This window comes from Paramisgurnus dabryanus, chromosome 13 (genome assembly GCF_030506205.2).
Source record: "Paramisgurnus dabryanus chromosome 13, PD_genome_1.1, whole genome shotgun sequence".
NCBI lineage: Eukaryota > Metazoa > Chordata > Actinopteri > Cypriniformes > Cobitidae > Paramisgurnus > Paramisgurnus dabryanus.
In genome coordinates, this window is record NC_133349.1 from 28,440,064 (window position 1) to 28,453,101 (window position 13,038).

Sequence of the window (13,038 nt, forward strand, 5' to 3'; positions counted from 1 at the left end):
ACAGCAAATGCATTTGCGCCCATTTGTGCGCACATGGTCATGCTGTCTTAAAAATGAGGTGTGTTCATACGCATTGTTGACACGTTGTTATTTTGTAAAATAGACTAAACCATTACCCAATTTAAACCTGGTCTAAAGTCAATTGCACAATATTGTTGTTGTTATTTAAAGGGACATTCCACTTTTTTTGAAATATGCTCATTTTCCAGCTCCCCTAGAGTTAAACATTTGAATTTTACCGTTTTGGAATCCATTTAGTCGATCTCCGGGTCTGGCGCTAGCACTTTTAGCATAAAATGCTTAGCATAATCCATTGAATCTGATTAGACCATTAGCATTGCGCAAAAAAAATAACCAAAGAGTTTTGATATTTTTCTATTTAAAACATGACTCTTCTGTAGTTACATCGTGTACTAAGACCGACAGAAGTAGTGATATTACGCACTGTCCGAAAATAGTAGGCTACCCTTGGTTACTTTCAATAGCAGGCGACTATTTTCAGGCACTGCATAATACCACTATGCCTGCTGCAGCCATGGTACATCAGCAAAGTCCAAAGTCCTAACCATATCTGCCTAGAAAATCACAACTTAGTACACGATGTAACTACAGAAGTTTTAAATAGGAAAAATATCAAAACTCTTTGGGGTTTTTTAGCGCAATGCTAATGGTCTAATCAGATTCAATGGATTATGCTAAGCTATGCTAAAAGTGCTAGCGCCAGACCCCGAGATCGGCTGAATGTATTCCTAAATGGTATATCCAGTTTATATAAATATTGAGGATGCCATATGCCTGAATTTGCTTTACATTCACCAAAACTGTGAACTAAGCATTTCGAAAATATTGAACTCATTTAATGATTCCATCATGATATTATCTAACAAATGCATCTGGCCTTGTTATATTGAAATTGTATTTGATGTGAAGTATTTTTTGCATTTATGCATAAAATGGGCTCGATTAATAAGATCAACTTATCTCCATGTTGCCCTTTTTCATTCCTGAGTGTCGTAAGGGCCATCCAGAGCTCTAAAGTGACAGCGTTCAGAGCAAATATTTAAAAATTAAATAGGAAGGATTTGATGCTATCATGTAATGTGAAAGTGGAATGAGGCAGCATTAACTTTGTTCTGTGAGATAATTAACCGCAGCGCTCTCCACTTGCAAATGGAATTCATGAATACTTTATTTACAGTGTTAACACAGACAGAACTTCATTTGCACGGGCGAATGCTGAGGTTACAGACATTTTTTTCTATGAAAAAAAAACTTGCCAAAATAACATTTCTCACCAGCCAATTTGTTCTGTGCCCTGCCGAGACCTGCGCCCCCCTCTGACCGTGCTGTGTGCCGTAACGCTGCATATGATTAAATAATCAGATTCTACCCTTATACAGTTCACACAGTGCTCACAAATGCAATTACGAGCATTATACTTCTGTGTTATTCCCTGCAAATGTTCACCAAAACACTCTTTTACTAAACCTGTGATGAAAATAATCAAATTAAATGATTTACCATATTTAATTTCTTTTTTTACGTAATTCTACCTGTTTTTCTTTTTTTAAGGTGTAGCGTGTAAAACAGGCTTAATGTCCTCGTGAACTGTATGTCGCGATCGACTTTACCTACATGTTGTGACATATTTCCAAGTAAAACGTAATATGACACGAAGATATCAGGTTTGTGTTTTCCACTGTAAATTGATTAGATATAAAAAGTAGGCATTGCATTCTAAATGGAACTCGCAGCGGACTGCCGCTTGATTCACACAAGGGGCTCTATTTTAACGATCTGAAACGCAAGTGCGAAGCGCAACGCGCAAGTGAGTTTGTGGGCGGATCTTGGGCGCTGTTGCTATTTTCCCGGCGTGAGAAATAACTCTTGCGCCGGGCGCAAATCAATAAGGGGTTGGTCTGAAGTAGGTTCATTATTCATAGGTGTGGTTTGGGCGTAATGTCAAATAAACCAATCAAAACGCTATCCAACATTCCCTTTAAACGCAAGGGCGCAAGTTCCGTGGCGGGTTGCTATTATTATGACGGATTTACCAGGCGCACGCCAGGAGCAGTTCACAGCCGAGGAGACCGACGTCCTTGTACGGGGGAATCCCAAGCTTGCCAGCATAAATCGGGCACGGCGTGTAGCGGGAGGTGGATCTGCCTCAGGACCTGACGCCAGCAGAGGACATCGCTGCGTCCACCCTCACCGCTGAAAGGGTTTGGGGGCTTTGAAATCAGACCCAAGAAACGCAAGGTCCAACCCCAAAGTAGACTAACAAATCAAGTAAATATACATTAAGGTTTCTTATGAAAACATTTAAATTATTATTTACATAAAATAAACGTAATACAGCCACACAACAAAGTTATGAAAATATTTTAATCGTTATTTGCATGAGAATTTTTTAACGCAGCCACACAATAAATAAAAACTATCACCACAATGCTCACCACTATGATTCCCCTTATCTCGTGTATTAATATTTTTTAGTGTAACAATTTATGATTTGCAAAAATAACTGTTGCATCTGTGTAGATTAGATAAGCAATGCGCGTTGTGCACGCTATACATTATGGTCAAGCATGCGCCCTTAAAATAGCATATTGAACCACGCGCAACGCGCCACTGACTTTAGACTAGTTTTTTTTGGTTAGTAGCGCAATTGTTTTTTGAAACTGCAAAATAGCATAAGAGATGGTTTGCGCCGCAACACGCCTCCTTTTTGCGCTGAACCGCCCAGGGAGCGCAAGTTCATTCCCTAGTTTGCTGACGTGCATCTGTGGAGGGAAAAACCCCGCTGTGCGCCGGCGCAAAATACGAATGATACATGCGTCACTGACAAAGTCAATTGCGCTGGGTGCAAGATAGGGCCCAAGGTGTTAACGCTTGTCGAAGGGCGTGTCTGAAGCGTGGCCCTGATGGGATCATCATCGTGACAACAGCCAATCACAGTAATCTTTCATTCATTTTTATGCTTTCCTTCATATTTTTCAGTCTTGCATAAACGTAATTGCACTGTGAAAAAAACTTTGCTGCCTTAAAAATTTTTGTTAAATCAACTCAGATTTACGAGTCATGTCAACAGAAATTAGTTGTCACAACTTATAAAATATAGTTGAGAAAAGTCAACTTAAATTTATAAAGTATAACAACTCACCTGTAGTTATAACAACTCATCTCTAGTCAAGATAAATAATAGTAAGTTGAAATGACTTGTAAATCCGAGTTGATTCAACAAAAAATTTTAAGGCAGCAAAGTATTTTTTACAGTGTGCTAGAGTCTGCACCAGTGTTGGTCAAGTTACTTGGAAATAGTACTTAGTTAATGATTACAGATTACTTTTCCACTGTTACTTTACTGATTACTTATTTTCAAGAGTACTTAGTTACTTTACTAGTTACTTAACTAAGTTACTTTTCAAAAACATGATGCACGACCTGAATACGCTATAAAGCAACAGACCTTTCAACCCAATTCTATTCTTTCTGCATATTCCTTCATCTAAAATTGAATCAAATGAAACATTTTTTTAACCTCTTGACGCACACTAATTCGTCGGCGGGATGATTTTTTTAACGCTGCTAACAATATCTATATAGCCTACTGTCTACAAACATTAATAATATTAACATTTATATACATTGTTTAAAAAGTCTACGGGTTTGGCATCAGTGTATGGTCTCTGTTTTGAGATACAGATGCTCTAGCATCATAAATGTAGTATTTTGTGACAGAAATCCAAATGACAACATGCAAAATATAAACGGGACATCATACCTTTGTGTTGATATAATGATCGCGAGTCGAATCCAGTCTGATTTCAGATGTGTGAATAACTCATGAAAACCGTCTAATAGAATACATCCAATGACCATTTTTGTCCACAAATGCGTATAATCCATGAAATATAGATATATATATAGTTGTTAACATCAGATTTTGCATGAACATCTTGTAATAGAAGATAATTTACAATCTGAGGACTATTTACGTCATAACACTGTATATGAGATTACACTTTAGGTTCTAGTAAACATGTAAACCTGCCTTCAACTTTGTTTTTAAAAGTAGGCGGGAGTATAATGCATAAAATCCAAACAGCGCTATCAAAAATATTTCGAGGTGTTTGCTCAGATTTGAGGTGAAATTTTTCGCTGTAAATCAAGGTTTTATTCCCATGCAGAGTGTACAGCGGACGCTGATGTTTTTGTCACCTTTAACCAGGTAAAACTCAAAGTAATGTCGGTACTTCTAAGCATTAAACACTCCATCTTTTCCGCACTCCGTGTTATCTCTTCTTGTTCAAACCCTACACTGACTGACGGCACAGGCGCGACGCTCATACGTCATTGTCACTCCACTCAGGTCACGACACGAGACAGTCTCACGAAACAAAATCAAGGTTAAAGAATGATTACTGCTAATGGATTACTGCCAATCACTGGTCTGCACTAGGTTATTTGCATAAGGTGATCTGATTGGCTGATGCCTGCGTTAGTGCTTGAAACGTTAATACATTTTAAACTTATGCCTCGAGCAATGCCAGTGATACAACGCCGACGGATGCAAAATTCAGTTGGACATTGCATGACATCACCCATTTAAAGTACACGAGAAGCATTAACTCTGGCGCCTCATGTAAATCGAGAGTGACAGTCAGAGGGGGCGTGGTTAACGGATGCTCCCGCCCAAGCCGTCTAGCTGAGGTAGCTAATCATTTTCCAGATTTTTTAATTTTATAAGGGTACATGAATATTTTATACAATAATGATTTCCATTGATGAATTGTTTTTAATAAACACTGCAATATTACAATAAAAAATAATAAGTATTGTCCATTTCGATTTTATGGGGACACTAATATAGCCTGGTAGAACCATCCTCTGCTATTTTGCTTCGCTTCATAGACAGAGTCTGGCTGGGCATAATTGACAATCGTTTTCCTTCTCATGGGAGGGGCTTGTCTGAAGTTTAAAATCATTGGTCTAAACGTAAGCCAATCACATAACGTTTGGATATGATGTGCGTTATGCGCCAGCTCAGCCGCATCAAATTTCTGCTTTAAAACACACGCATGATGTGAAAACAAACCCATCGAGCGAAATACCGAAGTTAACATGGCAATGAACGACTTCTGCAGATTATGTAAAGTAAATCGGGCCAGAGCTAGTTGAACACTATCCTTAAGGTGTCTTTCCACTCACGTCTAAGTGGAGGAACGCCCCTCTCTCCTCTCAAACTCTTCCACCAGACGGCCATAACCATATGTGACCAGTCACGGAAAGTAGGGACACAAGTCGGATCTGGGCATTTTGAGTTATTCACAGATTCTGAAAGTGCAGTTTCTAAGCTTTCCAACGATGTGTAACACATGGAAATCTGATAAGATTTGGAGAAGTTGTGGCCATTTGAATATAGGAACTCAGAAATACTCAAACCGAGAAAATCGAGACGAAAGAGACTCTTCTTTTCAGCTGGGGGAGACAATAGGGCTCATTTACATCTCATTTAGCTAAGCCATGCCCCCTGTAAAACCCTTTTTGAGATGTTCTAGCATCATATGTAGTATTTTATGACCAAATGACAACCCGCAAAAATAAACATGACTCTTTTACCTTTGTGGGGATCACAAATCGAATCCAGTCTGTTTCAGATTATCCAATTACCATATTTGTCCACAAATGCGTATAATCCGTGAAATATAGATTGTTTACATCAGATTCCGCATGAATGTCTGGTAATACAATATAATATATAATCTGAAGACTATTTAAATCGTAACATGTAAGGGTATATGAGCTTACACTCCGTTAAACACATGAACCCGCCTTCAAAGTTTGTATTTATAATAGGGAAGTAGTATAATAGATCATCCAAACAGCGCCGTCGAAAACGTGACATCCTTCAGAGAGGTTACCAATGGCTCGCTCGTTCCTCCATCAGCCAATGACTTCATGGAAAATATTGATAGACAAAACATGTAGCCAATTATATGAAGAATACAACTATATCTGTGTAACTTCTGTGTGTTTGGACTCATGCTGCGCTGCAAGAACTGACATACAGATGACGTCAAAGTACCGCGAGAGCGAGTCGAAATTAAACTACTCCGTAAGATTTCTTGAAGAGCTCTCGCGGTACTTTGACGTCATCCGACTGCAGCGCCGCATAAAGTCAGTGACGCGGCTGACGTACGATGCGGCTGACTGTTATTTGTTCCGCCCCAGCTTCTTTTATTTTTCTTTTGTTTTGTGCGCCCGAGCTTTACAGTCTGGGGAGACGCACGCTATAAGTAAAAAAAAAAAAAAAAAACTTAGCAAACATGTTTGAGGAACAGGGCAGCGCGTCACTACAGTCACGTGACTTCACGCTCGAGCCGGAAGAGAAGACAATGCTGAATAAAGTCGTAATTCTGCTATTTTTGGACCAAACTGTATTTTCGATGCATCAACACAATCTTACTGACCCACTGATGTCACATGGACTACTTTGATGATGTTTTTATTAACTTTCTGGACATGGAAACCATACATAGATTTTCAATGAAGGGGAAAGCTCTCGGACTAAATCTAACGATAAAACATCTTAAACTGTGTTCCGAAGATGAACGGAGGTCTTCCGAGTTTAGAACGACATAAGGGTGAGTCATTAATTACATTATTTTCATTTTTGGGCGAACTATCCTTATTTAGTAGTCACGCTGTTCCCTTTGGGGGCGGAGGCGAAAACACAAGCTTATACAGTATGTAAATATACACACAGACAATGACGCCCCCCGCTGCACGCTAGAATCTCCGGAAAAACAAGCCTATTTTAACCGCAAAATGTACGCTTTTAAATATACAAAAACTGCTATCTCAAACATGGAGAGGCTTCTTCGTGATCTCAACTAACAGATTCTGCAATAAAACGAAAATCACAAATTTCGAAAAAAAAACTTTGTTTCTCATTTTCTCGAAACTTGTGCTGCCGACTTGAGTCCCTGGTTTCCGTGACGGGTCACATATGTAAATTAAATCTTCCTACCTTTTTTTCTGGTTAATCAGGAACGTCACCAAAGAATGTTTGCCCACGCGTCCTCCACCATTAACTGTGAACAATGAAATTTCCTTCCATGATATCTCGATTGTTGTGCACGTCAAGCTGTGCTGCACACAGTTTCTCGCTGACGATCGATAATAGTTGATAAATTAAACTTTTCCCAAAACCTGTCGGGAGTAGGGCAACAACATAATCTCCATTCAAAATGTTTAACAAACACTTTTCTTGTTCGGGATTAAGTTGGCAAGTGCCGGTTCTCCACAACAGAGCAAATAGCTTTCTGTGCCTCCATGTCCACTACAAACTACAACCGTACATTCGGCGCTTAGCGTCTACGTCACTGCTCTCAGCCCGCCCTCTGTTCATTGATTCGCCGGTTGTTTTGAGACCTGAGGAAAACGGTTTGAATGGGAGGTATCTCAGACTGAGTACAGAAGCGTAATGAAATTTAGCGGAAGTACAAAGTCTGACGTAGTCAGGCTAACACTAATATGCAGCTGCAACTACAAATTTGTAAAAAACACCCTGTTTGTTTAAACATCCAGACCAGCTCTACAAAACTGGCAAACACAACCAATTGCACAAGTATAGGTTTGGACCATTTGCCCAACCAATGACAAAGTGAGGAGCATTCATATAAACAGATCGTAATTTTTGTTTCAGAGGACATTCATTTTGCTGTATTTCCAAAAGCTGGTCTCATATAAATGAATTTGTGCATCATGAACAGTACGCACAACACAACGCTGATGCCCCTGACGGGTGCACCCTGGTCTCCAGTGTCGCTCTAAACAACCCGAGAACTTGTGTTCACTACAGACAGTGACAAGTGATATGTGTATGTGCGTATTGCTGCTCGACAGTGACAATTTATGCAGGGCAATTCAGCCCCGTCAAAGGGGAGAGGAAAATCAATTACAGCGTGATGCCAGCGTGAAGATACACAATGTGGGATGGATGGGCCCTTATTCTCTGTCTGTGTCTCTCCAGCATCCAAGTTGTAGTAAACTGCTTTTCTGCTGCACCATGAGAAGTGATTCATTACTAAACAGACAGACATACATCACATTATCTACAGAGAAACAGCCCGTGGAGTGAAGTCTCCGAACCTACATGCTCCATCAGCTGTCAGGTAGTAGCAGGAGGAGTGTGTGTTTGTTTGTGTTTGTTTACAAGATCGGCCTTCGCAATGCTCAAATTATATCTGATTTTCTCAACGGGCTGTGGGTTTGTCAATTCATCAATACATCACAGGGCAATCCGCATAAGAGCTGACGAATTTATGTATGAATTTATATAATCTGTTTTATAAATTATATTATGATCTGCTTTTTGTCCCAGTGATGCTGGGTTTAAGGAGGGGGGAAGTTCACCCAAAAATTAAAAGTTTCTTTGTTCTGTTGAACACAAAAAGAAGTCATTTTGATAAATGATGGTAACCACAAAGCTGACAGTACCCATTGAAAAAAAATATACTATGGAGGTCAATGGGTAGCTTACCATAATTTTAACAAACAAACATAAAAAGAATTCCATTTCACAAGGTTTAAAACCGTTTGCAGTGTTACATGGTTAGTAGTACAAATCAAAAGGATGTTACATTGAACACCTCATGTTCATTTATGTTTTTTTTCTGTTTTGCACATTGCATGCAACCTTGAGTTGATCACATTATCACCTCAATCAGGACTGAGCACTCTCTCGTCTCTGCAGGTTCACTTCCTCTCCCCGCTGAGCACTGTGAACACTCACATCTATAAATATAGGCTACAGAAAGCCCAGCAGTTGTCCGTTCACATCTTTACATATGCAGCCACTCTTTTTCTCTTGCCCACTACCCAGTTACATTGTGAAATGCGACACTTTCAAACGACATGTATATTTTTAATCTAGGAGTCTGAGAATTGTATACAGCAATGTCGCTTGTTATTACATTACAAAAGGGCCATTAGCACTTTAGTGGCTGAGCTGTGGAGGATTGTGGGTAATGACCAACAATTTGATGCCAAATACCAAGTAGTTCAATTAACTTGCACGCTTTGAAAAACAGCTCTCTTATGGTATATGTGGTAATGGAGTTTTTAGTTATGATTTACAGGTGTCCACTTTTTTCTAAATCGGAAGAGCAAATGGAAAGTGGCTCCATCAAAGGCACCGTTCCCTTTGGTCACCTGCTGATATAGGGAAACGGGCAATGTATAACCAAAAATCCCATGTCCAATAATTCATAAACACCTTTCCGAGATGCCCGTGTGGAAGTTGGTTCTGCAATAAAATGGGCTCAGTGCACGATCAGAGCAGCCATTTAGCATCACAGGGGCACAAATCTGTCAGGCTGAGCGGAGCTTTTGAAGTCTACCAGAGGTGTTTTGCTCAATCTTATCAGCTTGAAATGCTGGCGCTGTATTCTAAGCAGGTCCTCTGGCTCTGCACTTCATTACACATGTTGATGGTTTAAATGCTTTATCACGCAACCGGCAGCACTTTGCATCACTCTGAGGACAGACTCCCTCTCTCGCCTCAGTCACACGTTATCAGCTTCCAACCAAATCTTCGCTTTCTTTTTAATGCAGTCCAGTCTCGGTATGAACTGTAGTGTAGCAGGGGACTTACCTGTCATGGGTGTATGTGATTTCTATGGATGTGGTTGAAGATGTTTGCATTTAGGAACCTTATCAGAATGTCTTAAATGACTTGGGAGAGGTTGGTAAAGATTCAGTGCATTAAGAGGTGAAAGACTGCTGTATGGTGCATACTAGGATGATCTGTCTGTGTGAATGTCAGGTGTTACTGTCGTTCATCTCTGCTGGAGTGTGGACTACTACACTGTCAGAAAAAAATGACACTATCACCAAAAGCTATCACTGGGGCAGTACCCTTTAAAAAGGTGCCAATATGTGCAATTTATTTACAGATAGGTATTCATTTGAAACCAATATGTACCTTTGAGGAAGTAATATGCCATCTTTGGTACCAATATATACCACTGAGGTACTATTACAGTATGTACCACTGAGGTATTAATATGTACCATTGTTTTAGTAATATGTACTGTTGCGGTAGTAATATGCACTCTTTGGTACCAATATGTAGCATTGAGGTAATAATATGTACCATTGAGGTAGTAATATCTAATATGCACTTTTTGTTTCAATACGTACCACTGAGGTAGTAAAATGTACCTTTGAGGTAGTAATATGTACGTTTGAGGTCCTAAAATAACTCTGAGGTACTAATATGTACCTTGGGGTACTAATATATACTATTGAGGTATTAATATGTACCATTTAGGTAGTAAAATGCACTCTTTGGTACTAATATGTCTCTTTGAGGTAGTAATATGTACCATTGAGGTAGTAATATGTACCATTGAGGTAGTAATATGTACATTTGAGGTTGAAATATATACATTTGAAGTACTAATATGAACTCTTTGGTACCAGTATGTATCTCTGAGGTACTAATATGTACTATTGAGGTTGCAATATTAATATGCACTCTTTGGTACCAATATGTCTCTTTGATGTAGTAATATGTACCATTGAGGTTGTAATATGTACAACTGAGGTAGTAATATACTTTTGAGGTTGTAATATGTACCATTGTTTTAGTAATATGTACCGTTGCGGTAGTAATATGCACTCTTTGGTACCAATATGTAGCATTGAGGTAATAATATGTACCATTGAGGTAGTAATATCTAATATGCACTCTTTTGTTTCAATACATACCACTGAGGTAGTAATATGTACCTTTGAGGTAGTAATATGTACGTTTGAGGTCCTAATATAACTCTGAGGTACTAATATGTACCTTGAAGGTACTAATATATACTATTGAGGTAGTAATATGTACCATTTAGGTAGTAAAATGCACTCTTTGGTACCAATATGTCTCTTTGAGGTAGTAATATGTACCATTGAGGTAGTAATATGTACCATTGAGGTAGTAATATGTACATTTGAGGTTGTAATATGAAGTCTTTGGTACCAGTGTGTATCTCTGAGGTACTAATATGTACTATTGAGGTTGTAATATTAATATGCACTCTTTGGTACCAATATGTCTCTTTGATGTAGTAATATTTACCATTGAGGTTGTAATATGTACAACTGAGGTAGTAATATACTTTTGAGGTTGTAATATGTACCATTGAGGTATTAATATGCACTCTTTGGTACCAATATGTATCTTTGATGTAGTAATATGTACCATTGAGGTTGTAATATGTACAACTGGTAGTAATATACTTTTGAGGTTGTAATATGTACCATTGAGGTAGTAATATGCACTCTTTGGTACCAATATGTGGGTGATTCTCACGAAAACTTGGTTTTAAAAATGTCAAGCATGAAAATGTAAAAATTGCTTAAATTTACTTGTTTCCCACCAGACATTGAAAAACAAAGTCTGGAGTAAATGGGAACATTAATTTAAAGACTTTTACTTATCATTTAACACTTTTTGTAACATAATTAAAAAAATTAGTCCTAAAAAAATCTCATTACCGCAACAGTCAGAAAACATCAACACTGACATATTTTCAAAATGACATGACAAACCTGAAAGAACATAATTTGGAGATTCTGCACATGCATTTAAAATCAAAGTATTGTGCTTCTATTAATTAAATTACATTTAATAAGCATCTGTTGCGGTAATGATAATCAAAATGTCGTGTAAGCATTCTGACAAGACAATATTTCAAATTAACTGTAAAAAAATTATCTTACCTGGTAGCCATCTTGAAGTAACTGGTCCATGTGCTTGGTCACTCAAAATCAAACTTTATTAAAATTCTATATGTGTGCTTAAACTGTTCTCAAAAAGTGTTGCGGAGGATGAGAACATCAGGCATGGACACATCATTTTCTTCATTATTATTTATTATACATGAATATTCAGTAAATATTTTTCCTGTCATCTAAAGTAGTCTAGCAAAACATCTATTTATTTTTTTTCTAAATATTTTTGTGTTAATTTGATTAAATTACAACATAACGCATGTTCAAACACAGCCGGACACATTGCGGTAATGAGAATTTCAGCAGAAAATGAGATAAAATTGACAAATTATAAATTCTTATATTGAAATCACACATTGTGCAAGGTAGAACACAGTATTGTGTTAATTCTGATGCTTTTTAATATTACTATATTACACATTTTATAGCTAAAATCATTAGTGCCGTGGTGTTTCAATGGTTTCGTGAGAATCACCCATGTATCTTTGATGTAGTAATATGTACCATTGAGGTTGTAATATGAACAATTAAGGTAGTAACATACATTTAAGGTTGTAATATGTACCATTGAGGTAGTAATATGTACATTTGAGGTTGTAATATATACATTTGAGGTACTAATATGAAGTCTTTGGTACCAGTGTGTACCTCTGAGGTACTAATATGTACTATTGAGGTTTTAATATTAATATGCACTCTTTGGTACCAATATGTCTCTTTGATGTAGTAATATGTACCATTGAGGTAGTAATATGTACTATTGCGGTTGTAACCACTGCTCTAAGGTACTAATATTCACCACTGAGGTAGTATTAGTATTAGGTGTTTTTGAGGATCTTATTCCCTAAATATTAATCATAAAATCTAATCATTTATGTGTAGCAACCTTTCATTTGCCATAAAAGTAAAGAGCTAAATAAACATTTTAGACTTTTATAAAGCACATAGCCTGTAGACAATACGTGTGGTCACATGACCTAAAGGTGATGTGTGTACCTGAAGGTTTTGTAACACTTATCCAAGTTTCAGATCCCAGCTTAACATGCAGAGTCAATAATAAGTAAGCAATTAGTATCCTGATTCTCCCAAACACTGCGGCTCTGTGCTGTTATCCAAACTTTTGCTTCCTTTGTTTAAATAGCCCAACCAAGCCTTACACAAAAACTTTAGCTCAACCAAATGAGAGTTTGTTTTGTTCAGGTAATGCCAGTGTTCTGGAAGCCTTCTTTACCTCACCTATAAATA